This window comes from Oncorhynchus masou, chromosome 9, assembly GCF_036934945.1.
Source record: "Oncorhynchus masou masou isolate Uvic2021 chromosome 9, UVic_Omas_1.1, whole genome shotgun sequence".
NCBI lineage: Eukaryota > Metazoa > Chordata > Actinopteri > Salmoniformes > Salmonidae > Oncorhynchus > Oncorhynchus masou.
The window spans coordinates 62,744,255-62,757,723 of record NC_088220.1 but is presented as its reverse complement, the minus strand read 5'-3'; positions in this window follow the sequence as shown (position 1 = coordinate 62,757,723).

The following is a 13,469-nucleotide window of genomic DNA, read 5'->3' as shown; positions in this document are numbered from 1 at the left end:
CAAAATCAAGCACTAGCGTGTATTCTCGAGAGTACTGAACATGATACAATTTACCATAGGTTATAAATTGAAAATGACGTCATTAGTTTTCGAACTGTCCCGTCTCTAATTCTCAAGCCTTCCTACATCGTCTCTCACCAATTTAGATAATTTATGACCAAGCCAAGGTCTTCCTGTGTTGATAAGCATTCTAGCCAGTCTGACGATAAGTTCATTTGTTTCTACCAAGGAACAGAGAGTCCTGTTCTAATTCTTGATTATAATTACACACATTATATTCAGTACTAGGATTAAAATAAAATGAATACATCTATACAGTAACATAATAGTATTCTGATTAGTCAGTCCTGATTGAAATGTATACATAATTAGTCATTATTGATAAAAAATCCCTTAACACTTCTACGATCGGAAGAAAATGAGTTCGGTTCTGGTCTCAGGGGATCGTGCACTGGTGAGGAACATGTCAGAACGTGGGGGGCCGGGAAAGCTAAGATCACACTGGGAGAACCAAATACATGTGGTGGTAACCAGGAAAGGTGATGACAGCCCGGTCTATGAGGTCAAACCCGAGAGGGGTACAGGCAGGGCCTGCACCGCAATATGCTCATGTCATGTAATTCCCTACCATTTGAGGAGCCTGTTGAAACACCCAATAGAGGTCTGTGGAGAAGGGAACCACCCCAGCAAAAGCAGCAAAATGGGGAGAGCACTGAGTCAGGGGTAAATATGGAAACAGCTGAGGCCTCAGAGACTCAATCATCTCATGATGAAGTGGACACTGATTCATTGGGGTCACCCATGACCTTGCCCCGCCGTTCAGCCCGGCAGAGGAGGCCCAGAGACTCAATCATCTCATGATGAAGTGGACACTGATTCATTGGGGTCACCCATGACCTTGCCTCACCGTTCAGCCCGGCAGAGGAGGCCCAGAGACTCAATCATCTCATGATGAAGTGGACACTGATTCATTGGGGTCACCCATGACCTTGCCCCGCCGTTCAGCCCGGCAGAGGAGGCCCAGAGACTCAATCATCTCATGATGAAGTGGACACTGATTCATTGGGGTCACCCATGACCTTGCCTCACCGTTCAGCCCGGCAGAGGAGGCCCAGAGACTCAATCATCTCATGATGAAGTGGACACTGATTCATTGGGGTCACCCATGACCTTGCCTCACCGTTCAGCCCGGCAGAGGAGGCCCAGAGACATTCTAACCTATAACACTTTAGGGCTACCAAGCTCTTATCAGGATACCAACTAGAGATGTTCTGATGTGTATATATTTTCTCGTTAACTTTTACTAATCGCAGTGTGATAATGTTTAGTGGGGGTTGCGTCTTTGCTCATAAAGGCAGCCGGGACATGTCTAGATAGTTATATGGCTGTTAGGCCAGTTTTCTCCGTTGTTCTCATGACCAGTACTTACATATTCTGTTTGTTTTGAGGCCAGTGAAAAGTTTGGGACAACATTTAGTTATTGCAGGGGAGGGTTGTAAGGGGTTTAATACAGTTGTATTCCAGCCACTAGGAGGTACTCTGGTGAAGCCCATGGGAAATAAAGAAATATAGTTTAAGTGAATTAAGGAAGAGTAAGAATGAAAAACTAAAGAAAGACTGTAAATGGCTGTTACCTGTGCTGACATGATTAAAAGTGAAGTAAACCATGCTTTTCGCGTTGTAGTTTATATGATAAGCTTATTGGAAGGGTAACATATACATTAAATACCCGAGCCCTGAAGCAAGCTTCCAGAAAATTTGAACGGAAATGGCGCTACACCAAACTGGAAGTCTTCTGATCAGCTTGGAAAGACAGTACCGTGCAATATCGAAGAGCCCTCACTGCTGCTTGATCATTCTATTTTTCCAACTTAATTGAGGAGAATAATAACACTCTAAAATAAATTTTTGCTACTGTCGCAAAGCTAACTAAAAAGCAGCATTCCCGAAGAGAGGATGGCTTTCACTTCAGCAGTGATACATTCATGAACTTCTTTGAAGAAAAGATCATGATCATTAGAAAGAAAATTACAGACTCCTCTTCAAATCTGCGTATTTCTCTAAAGCTCAATTGTCCTTAGTCTGCACAACACTGCCAGGACATAGGATCAAGGGAGACACTCAAGTTTTTTAATACTATATCTCTTGACACATTGATGAAAATAGTAATGGCCTCTAAAACTTCAAGCTGCATACTGGACCATATTCCAACTAAACTACTGAAAGAGTTGCTTCCTGTGCTTGGCCCTCCTATGTAGAACATAATACATGGCTCCCTATCCACCAGATGTGTACCAAACTCACTAAAAGTGGCAGTAATAAAGCCTCTTGAAAAAGCCAAACCTTGACCTCGAAAATATAAAAAACTTTCGGCGTATATCAAATCTCTCATTCTTCTCAAACATTTTAGAAAAAGCTGTTAGGCAGTGTTACGTTCCCCAGTTTCTGTGTTGTTGTGGGTTTGTATGTGTGTCTATTTCAGGAAATAGCTTCCTGGATTCCTAAAGCAGCTTTTGGTCGGCCCCATTGCTGATTGGAGCTCTGACCCCTCCCTCTCGTCAGGGGATACAGCTGTTTCATCAAGTACCAACTCCTTCTCCAGCTTGGTAAAAGCCAGTGTTCTTCATCAGAGAGGAGAGCTTCTTTTTATGTCCTGTGTTGGTTGTGGTGGTCAGTGAACGTTTTTTGATATTATTTTGTAGCCGCTCCTTCAGAGGTATGTGTATGTCAATAGGATTTAGTGTTTGTGGTTACTGAAATTTCACACTTAGAGTATTGGTAAATTATTCTGTGTTTCATTTGTTCCCAGGGGGGAAGGGGAACACACCTTGGGAGTGGTTAGGCAAGAAGCCTGCGGGCATACATAACCCGTAGTATTTAATCTGTCTATGCACACTATGCACACTAGGTAAGACCTGAAGACTAACAATGTATGCGAAACGCTTCAGTATGGTTTTAGACCCCATCAAAGCACTGAGACTGCACTCGTGAAGGTGGTAAATTACATTTTAATGGCGTCAGACCAAGGATTTGCATCTGTCCTCGTGCTCCTAGACCTTCGTGCTGTTTTTGATACCATCGATCACCACATTCTTTTGGAAAGATTGGGAACCCAAATTGGTCTACACGGACAAGTTCTGGCCTGGTTTAGATCTTATATGTCAGCAAGATCTCAGTTTGTCTCTGTGGATGGTTTGTCCTCAGACAAATAAACTGTAAATTCCAGTGTTCCTCAAGGTTCTGTTTTAGGACCTCTATTGTTTTCACTATATATTTTACCTCTTGGTGATGTCATTTGGAAACATATTGTTGACGTTCACTGCTATGCAGACAATACACAGCTGTACAGTTCTATGAAACATGGTGAAGCCCCAATTTTTGCCCTCCTTGGAAGCCTGTGTTTCAGACATAAGGAGGTGGCAAATGTTTTACTTTTTAACTCGAACAAAACAGAGATGCTGGTTCTAGGTCCCAAGAAACAAAGAGATCTTCTGTTGGATCTGATAATTAATATTGATGGTTGTACAGTCTTCTCAAAAATAAACTGTGAAGGACCTCGGCCTTACTCTGGACCATGATCTCTCTTTTGACAAACATATCAAGACTGTTTCATGGACAGCTTCTTTCCATCTACTTAACATAGCAAAAATCAGAAATTTTCTGTCCAAAAATTATGCAGGAAAAATGTATTCATGCTTTTGTTACTTCTAGATTAGACAACTGCAATGCTCTACTTTCTGGCTACCCGGATAAAGCACTAAATAAACTTCAGTTAGTGCTAAAGACGGCTGCTGGAATCTTGATTAGAACCAAAACATTTGATCATATTACTCCAGTAGTAGCCTCTAAACTGGCATCCTGCTAGGGCTGATTTCAAGGTTTTACTGCTCACCTAAAAAGCATTAGATTGGAGCCAGCCCATGTATCTTTCCGATTTGGTCCTGCAGTACATACCTACACATATGCTACGGTCACAAGACGCAGGCCTCCTTATTGTCCCTAGAATTTCTAAGCAAACAGCTGGAGACAGGGCTTTTTCTTATAGAGCTCCATTTTTATTGAAGGGTCTGCCTATCCACATCAGAGACGCAGACTCCGTCTCGATCTTTTAAGTCTTTATTGAAGACTCATATCTTCAGTAGGGCCTATGATTGAGTGTAGTCTGGGCCAAGGTTGTGAAGGTGAACGGAAAGGCACTGGAGCAACGAATCACCCTTGCTGTCTCTGCCTGGCTGGTTCCCCTCTCTCCACTGGGATTCTCTGCCTCTAACCCTATTACGGGGGCTGAGTCATTGGCTTACTGGTGCTCTTCAATGCCGTCCCTAGGAGGGGTGTGTCACTTGAGTGGATTGAATCTCTGATGTGATCTTCCTGTCCGGGTTGGCACCGCCCTCGGGTTCGTGTCTCTCTCTCTCTCTCTCTCTCTCTCTCTCTCTCGAACTGAGCCCTAGGACCATGCCTGATGACTCCTTGCTGCTCTACTTTCAACTGTTCTGCCTGCGGCTATGGAACCATGACCTGTTCACCGGATGTGCTACCTTGTCCTGGATCTGCTGTTTTCGACTCTCTCTCTACCGCACCTGCCGACTCTAACTCTGAATGATCGGCTATGAAAAGCCAACTGACATTTACTCCTGAGGTGCTGACCTGTTGCACCCTCTACAACCACTGTGACTACTATTATTTGACCCTGCTGGTCATCTATGAACATTTGACCATATTGGCCATGTACTGTTGTAATTGTCACCCGGCACAGCCAGAAGAGGACTGGCCACCCCTCAGAGCCTGGTTCCTCTCTAGGTTTCTTCCTAGGTTCCTGCCTTCTAGGGAGTTTTTCCTAGTCACCGTGCTTCTACATCTGCATTGCTTGCTGTTTGGGGTTTTAGGCTGGGTTTCTGCATAGCACTTTGTGACATCGGCTGATGTATAGAGAGGCTTTATAAATACATTTAATTGATTTCTCCAGTGTCAGATCGCTCTTTAACAACAATTTCTCTTTCAGTGGAGCACAATTTTTCAATGGACTTTTAAGGTTCAAATTTGTTTTAGATTGGTCCTGAATCTGCATGGTCCCACTAGCTCTCTCAAGAAGACAAACAGTACTAAAGACTCACCCCGCAGTTGAGCTTGTTGACTGAAGTGAAAACAATGCATGATCCAGTGGCAAGGGGCAAACTCAACAACAACAAAAATATGCATGCCAGCAAAGCCACTACACAATACAACACTCAACAATACATTAATTACACTATAACGGTGACAAACAGTGCCCACACTGTTAGGGCCTACATAAAGCTGTCCCAAAAACAGCTCACTTTCAGCACCACGGAGTGAATCCTTACTGCTAGACCTAACTATCAGCGGAGCCTTGTCTGGCAGCGAAACAGTTCATTTAGACTCATTTACTGCATAAAAAAAATCATAGCTGATATGAGTGACTTATATATACTGACAATTGAGATGTACAAACTATGGTGTGAGGGAACGATGAACGGATAGCAGGCAATCTGTCATTTTGATTAAGATATTAATGAGCGAGCTTAGACGACGTAGTCAATATAACTATTTGTTCAGCCCTTTTGAAATGTACAGCGACAGAATTCAGAACATGGGCCATTATTACAGTATTCTCACTGTACACCAATTCAGAACCGTAGGATAAATAAGGGGGCATATGAGCAGACAATGAAAGTTCTTACAATATTCAATGGTGACATTTCTTTAAAATAGGCTATAGGCTACATGTGCACCACTGAGTCAGAACAGTAGGCTAAGTTATGAGGGGGAAAAGGGACCAAATTATTAGGGTGAGGCACACGGGCTACTAACTTACTACACAACATACACTTAGTATTACTTAGCTACAGTATACATATTTCCCTGGGATATTACATAATTTATGCAGCAGCATACAATACAATTTTAGACTCACCTGGTTGTGCTGTGCTCACTTGAACAGTTCTTGTGGGCAAATTTTGTCATCAAACTTTGTCATCAAAGTCTGGCATTCTCTCGATTCATGGTGTTTTAAAGACAATTGGGAACTCTGAAATCAAATCAAATGTATTTATATAGTCCTTCGTACATTAGCTGATATCTCAAAGTGTTGAACAGAAAGAAAAAGAAAAACAAAGTTGAATCATGACGTCAGTGATCTTCAGGTCGGTGCTCTAGAAAGAGGCCCTCTGTTCCCGGCATGAAATTCCGAGTTGGATGACCATTCAAAACTTAATTTCCTAGTCGGAGCTCGTTTTTTTCATAGTTCCCAGTTTTCTTGAACTCACTGAAGTCAGAGATTTCCCAGTTTCCAAATTTCCTGTTTTGAACGCGGCAAAAGTCATGCTGGATTGACAGCATGGCCCAATGTATTCAACCTTTTCTGGCCCATGGTGTTGCATGCAAATATTTATCATTTTAAGCTTAGAAAAGAGACCCTTAACCAAACTTGGACCACACACCTACACCACCAAATAGCAGGCTAGTGATTGCTTTGCAACGCTTGCAGTTAGCCACTGATTCCTTCAAAAACAACTCATTATTGAATTTTGCAATTTCCAACTTGTTGTGTAATGTTTATGTCCAATGGCCGATGAGCACGGATACGTTTTATCTATAATTTATCTTCAAATGACAAGGATTGAAAAGGATTTACCAGTAGATTGTTGACTTGATTCATGATGATGACTGCTTATTGAGCTTGCAGGTTAAGATTTTGAAAGTTTAATGTTGACATGATCAGTCCAATCAAAGCTACTGTAGATATAATGTGATTTGACGTCATTTTATCTCTGGCCGATGACCTTGAGCTTTCATGGATGGGCACTTCAAATCTACGGAAGCGCCAAAGGGGCTTGAACTTTCTAGCTCTCCCTGTACATTTTGCAGTGACGTAGTATCTCCATGAGTGGCAGAACACTGAGCCAATCACGGTGCAGCTAGAGAACATTACCAACCCCTACGTTCTGTATTTTCCGCTGGCTGCACCACCACCACAGAAAGCCCTGAGCTAGGCTGAAACACCAGCATTTTGGAGCTGCCTTAAGAAAGTAAATAGAGACCATGTTGGTATATGGCTTTATTAACTCAAAGATATTTTTTTTAACATTGTTTGCAAACTGATATGTGACACGTACTAATGCCAAAATAACATGCAAAACAGGCAACAACATCAACAAAAAATATATAACTATATACAGTACCAGTCCAAAGTTTGGACACACTTACTCATTCAAGGGTTTTTATTTATTTTTACTATTTTCGGCATTGTAGAATAATAATGAATACATCAAAACTATGAACTAACACATATGGAATCATGTAGTAACCAAAAAAGTGTTAAACAAATCAAAGTATATTTTCTAGTTTAGATTCTTCAAAGTAGCCACCTTTTGCCTTGATGACAGCTTTGCACACTCTTGGCATTCTCTCAATCAGCTTCACCTGGAAGGAGTTCCCACATATGCTGGAAGGAGTTCCCACATATGCTGAGCACTTGTTGGCTGCTTTTCCTTCACTCTGCAGTCCAACACATCCCAAACCATCTCAATTTGGTTGAGGTCGGGTGATTGTGAAGGCCAGGTCATCTGATGCAGCACTCCATCACTCTCCTTCTTGGTCAAATAGCCCTTACACAGCCTGGAGGTGTGTTGGGTCATTGTTCTGTTGAAAACAAATGATAGTCCCACTAAGTGCAAACCAGATGGGATGGCGTATCCCTGCAGAATGCTGTGGTAGCCATGCTGGTTAAGTGTGCCTTCAATTCTAAATAAATCACTGACAGTGTCACCAGCAAAGCACTCCCACACCATCACACCTCTTCCTCCATGCTTCACGGTGGGAACTATACATGTGGAGATGATCCATTCACCTACTCCGCGTCTCACAAAGACCGTTGGAACAGTTGGAACCAAAAATCTCAAATTTGGACTCATCAGACCAAAGGACAGGTTTACACCGGTCTAATGTCCATTGCTCATATTTCTTGGCCCAAGCAAGTCTCTTCTCTTATTGGTGTCCTTTAGTAGTGATTTCTTTGCAGCAATACAACTATGAAGGCCAGTTGATGTTGAGATGTGTCTGTTACTTGAACTCTGTGAAGCATTTATTTGGGCAGCAATTTCTGAGGCTGGTAACTCTAATGAACATGTACTCTGCAGCAGAGGTATCTCTGGGTCTTAATTTCCTGTGGCGGTCCTCATGAGAGCCAGTTTCATCATAGCGCTTAATGGTTTTTGCGACTGCACTTGAAGAAATGTTCAAAGTTCTTGAAATGTTCCGGATTGACTGACAATAATTTCTTGAAGTAACAATGGACTGTCTTTTATCTTTGCCTATTTGATCTGTTCTTGCCATAATATGGACTTAGCCCTATTTGGTAAGGCCAAGACCATCTTCTGTATACCACCTCTACCTTGTCACAACACAACTGATTGGCTCAAAAACATTAAGAGTGAAAGAAATTCCACAAATGAACTTTTAAGAAGGCACACCTGTTAATTGAAATGCATTCCAGGTGACTACCTCATGAAGCTGGTTGAGAGAATGCCAAGAGGCTCTGCCCCACCCCGCCCCAAATTTTTCCAATCCTCACACATCAATACAAGCACAACATGCCCGATACATTCTTAAAGCAACAGTATTCAACTTTGGTTTTAGAAGTGAGGGGAACAGAATTATTATAATTATTTTATCCAGTTGGATTAACACTCCAAACAGCCTACCCAACCGCTCGGTGGCTTCCGCATGGTCCTAAAGCACACTGTTGCCTTGATTTGTATCTCATTCCAATGATAAAACTGAGGGGACAAAATTGCAATTTCAGAATGTCCCCAGTGAAAGTTGTGCACCTGCTGAACACAACAGTGGGAAAAGACTACAATCTCCTACAAAATTCAAAGTGTGTCTTTGGTAAATGCCCAAGTGCAAATGCTGGAACTACACAAATACGGTAGGTATTTATTGTCCATCACTGATTAATTGATTGATTGGTTGGTTGATTGGCATTGCTCTGCAGGTCAGACAGCCCTGTATGTGGCCATAGAGAGGAGCTTAGACTTTGTGGAGTTTAGTTGATCTAGAAGTGTTGGAAAGACTACATAAAGATAGGGAGGGTGTTGATCCATCTGATTTGTTTAATAGACATCTGGATACTGTGTATCAGGATTTTGTGGCCATTTGCACAAATGGTTCAAAAGATCCAAGAACAGAACGTACTGGGTCAGCAATTGTAGTGCAGGAACGTGGGATGGCAATCTGCAAATGTATTACAGATTATCTGGCTGTATATATGGCAGAGCTGATGGCCATACTGTTAGCCTTGCAATGGTTGGAGAAAGTATGCTCTGATTCATGTGCAGTGCTGATGAGTCTGCAGTCCTTTAGCTCACATAGCAGACAAGACTTGCTTTATGATGTACTACAAACCCATGGCATAGAGAGATGGGTATATAGGTAAGATTTACTTGGGTACCAGCCCATGTGGGGTCGGTGGAGAATGAGGCAGTTGATGTCATGGCTAAACAAACACTTGGTAGTGGGGATGTTGATGTTGTAGTTTCAATGAGCAAGGCAGAAGCCAAAAGCCTGATATTGACAGTGATGGTGCAGAGATGGCAGAAGAAGTAGAATAGAGATACTACGGGGCAGGCATTTATTTCAAGTACAGAGGAAAGTCGAGGAGCGGAGGACGTCATGTGTTGCTACAGTGTGGGCAGTATCAGAGGGAAAGAGAGAGGCTGAGATCTAGTATGAGGGACAAGGGGATACAGGGGTATATTGAGTAGAACCTCATTAGATATAGTCTGGAATATTTTAGATTTCTTAAGAGCAACGGGGCTGTTAGGTAGGATTTAGTTTCTCCCTGTGTCTGGTCCACACTCGAGTACAGTAGGTGGCGGTAATGCACCATAATGTTGGATGCCTACCGCCAATAAACCCCACCGAAGAAGAAGAAGACTTAAAAAACGTGGAGTTGCTGGTACAGAAAGAAGCAGATGTTCAGCCAACATGGGACCACCGTTTTTTTCTCTGGCCCTCGTCTGGATCAACTTGCTCTAATACTCTAGTGAAATAATTTTGACATGTAAATATTTGATTTTTAAGTTATATTCAATGATTATATGATTCGTTCCACCAATTCAGTGCCTTTTGAGAAGTGTAACATGGTAAAACAAAAATGTTTGATTTCACCTAATTTTAACATAAAGAGCAAATGTTCAACTTCATAAAAAACATGTTTTCACATCTGAAGACATTAAATAAAAAAATATACTATAGTAAGTGCCTATTAATTGCCAAATAAAGTAACAGGGTTGAAGATTTCTTCGTAAATCAGACATAAATCCCCTTGTGATGGGAGAGTGGAAGCTTGTTGTGTGCAAACGGGACTGGGAATTGAATACAAGCTTCACCAAAAAAATGACATTGTTAAAACAATTCTAGTCTGTCTATCTATGGGTAACAGGGTTGATGTGTTTTCCTCGACCCCGCTCAGTTTTCCACCACAAAACACCAGCAAATTGCCAAAAAGAGTAGAACTCGCTCACCTGCTTTAACTTTATGATTTGACTATTTGATGTTCAATGTTTCTTTTGAAAAAATTATTTTACAAATAATAGTTTCACCATATTAAAATGACTGTTGGGGTCACGTAACAGGGTTGACCTTAAAATGAGGGACCAATATGAATAAATCACTAATCACATTATTTTAATTTAATTAACCTTTATTTAACTAGGCAAGTCAGTTAAGAACAAATTATTATTTATAATGGCAGCCTACCAAAAGGCCTCCTTTGGGGATGGGGGCCTGGTATTAAAAATACAAAATAAATACAATATAAATATAGGACAAAACACACAGCACAACAAGAGAGACAACACAACACTACATAAAGAGAGACCTAAGACAACAACAGAGCAAGGCAGCAACACATGACAACACAGCATGGTAGCAACATAACAACAACACGGTTAAATATAACGTATTATTTAAATAATAGTCTTCAGAAATTACTTTGTCAAAGCAAAAGAATAACTAAGGCTTTTCAGTAATGGTGAAACTTGGATACATTTTGGGATTGAGTGTGTTAAAATCTTCCTAGAAGTGACACAGTTGACGGCGGAAGGTGTCAAAACGCTGAATTTTGGCACTTTAGCAAGCCTTTATTCATATAAAAAACAGATGTATTGGATTCTCCATGTGGTCTATATTAAATGGCACTTGATTTAATGACAGGCTTTTAAAATTCAATATTGGTTCACAATTTCTACTTAAAATATAAAAAAAACACTCATTTCGTGGAACGACCCATATACAGTATAGTATAGGTGTGTTCTCAGAGTGACTTTCTTTAAATGTCCTACCCTGCTTGCACTAGAATCATCTTGACATGCTGATCCTCTTCACAGACTTCTCGAGGAGAAGTGGTACAAGTTTGCCAGTAAGATAAAGGTAAAAAATATATATTTTTATGAAAAAGATATTCTTGACGAACTTCCTGACTTACGTGGTATACCTGGGCATCTTCACCAGTGGGCTCCTACAGAAAGGAAGGACAATTGAGTCTCTTACTGACCAAAACTTCCCCAAATATGTATTCACCTAATATACACCTTACCCCCCCAAAGAATTATATAACATTTATTTTCTGACAGATACACAATTTCCTTATGCATTGTCTTTGCCAAATACTATATTTATCAAAGACTTCAATGGTTTCACCAAATCCCAAATATAACAGAGCCTGACATTTGATCTATCTGATTTGCAAGCCTATATTTCCTGTTGAGTATACACCACTTGACTACCTGTGTTTTGTTGGCGAGTTCATCAGTGTCATAAGAGCAGTCTACTTCTTCTGGAGAGGGGCGAGAATGCGTGACTTCTAAGGATTACAAAATGAATGCACTAAGTGTAAATGCCTCTGGATAACAGCAATCATTTTAAATTATTAAAATGTAATGTAAATGGGACAAACTATTTTGAATGCAAAACCTCCCTGTAGGAAACTATAGGAGAAGAAGATGCCAATTGATGTTCTCTGTTCTCCTATAGTTTCCTACAGGGAGCGCTCCTCATGGTGTGTGTAGTATTGTGTGGGTGTAGGGAGTATGTGGGGCCCCTGCCCTTGCCCGGATCAGCCTACTCTACTACTCCAGAGGCTCCAAACTCATGGGAAGTACAACGTCATGATGCAAAATGTAAGAGTTTAGGCCAGAGTTTAAGCTTTGAAAAGGATCCATTAACAATTCATTAGTAGATTCTAAGTGAACGCTTTCTCTCGCTCTCATCTTCTCAGATGATCTTAGGCAACATCTTGCACTTTACTGTTGTATTTTCTGCAGGTATATCCACTTCATCATTGTTTATGGAATTGTATGCAAGCATTTATCATATTGTTTCCCCACAGCAACATTTCTAACCTTTTCCATGTAGGTGGTTCAAGAAAACACTACAAGAAACCACCCTTCAACAACCTCCAGTTTACCACCCTGGCACTGTTCAAGTTCACCACTGGCATGGGAGACCTGGAGTTCACAGAGCAGATCCAGTACAAAGAGGTGTGTACATGGGACCTGTATTGTGTGACTTCTATTTTGATAGTGAGACTTTTATTACATTTTTTTTATGGCTGTGGAGTAAAGAGCACTGTGCTCATTTTATGTTTTTTTATTGAAGACATTGAGTAATCATTCACAGTGCAGGCTGTAAAAAGTAAGTGAACCTCTGTGTTAACGACTTCTCCCAAAGCTATTTGGAGTCAGTTGTTTCAATTAAGGAGATGAGATTGGAGGTGTAGGTGTCACAGGTGCTCTGTCCTTTAAATAAAGGCACACAAAGCCAGATTACTGACAAATCTGTTCTTCTCCAGAAAGATTGGTTAGTGTGAACCATGCCTCGATCCCAACAACTTTCACAGGACCTTAGAAGATGCATTATAGAGATGCACGAAGCTGGAAAAGGTTACAAAAGCATTGCTAAAGACCTTGGTGTCCATCAATCCACGGTAAGACACATTGTCTACAAATGGAGAAGATTCAGGACTGTTGCTCCTCTCCCTAGGAGTGGGCGTCCTGTGAAGATCACTCCAAGAGCACAAAGGGCAATCCTGAAAGAGGTAAGAAAGAACCCAAGGGTAACAGCAAAATACCTCCAGAAAACTCTACAAACCACGAAAGTCTGTGTTCATGTGTCCACTATCAGAAAAACACTGAACAACAATGGTGTTCATGGAAGGACACCACGAAGGAAACCACTGCTGTCTAAAAAAAAACATTGCGGCACGTCTCAAGTTTTCCCAAGACCACCTGGATGTTCCACAATGCCTCTGGGAAAATGTACTGCGGACAGATGAGAAAAAAGTTGAACATTTTGGGAAAAATGCACAACGCTATGTGTGGAGGAAGAAAATGCATCCCAACTGTGAAGCATGGTGGAGTGAGCATCATGGTTTGGGGATGCTTTGCTGC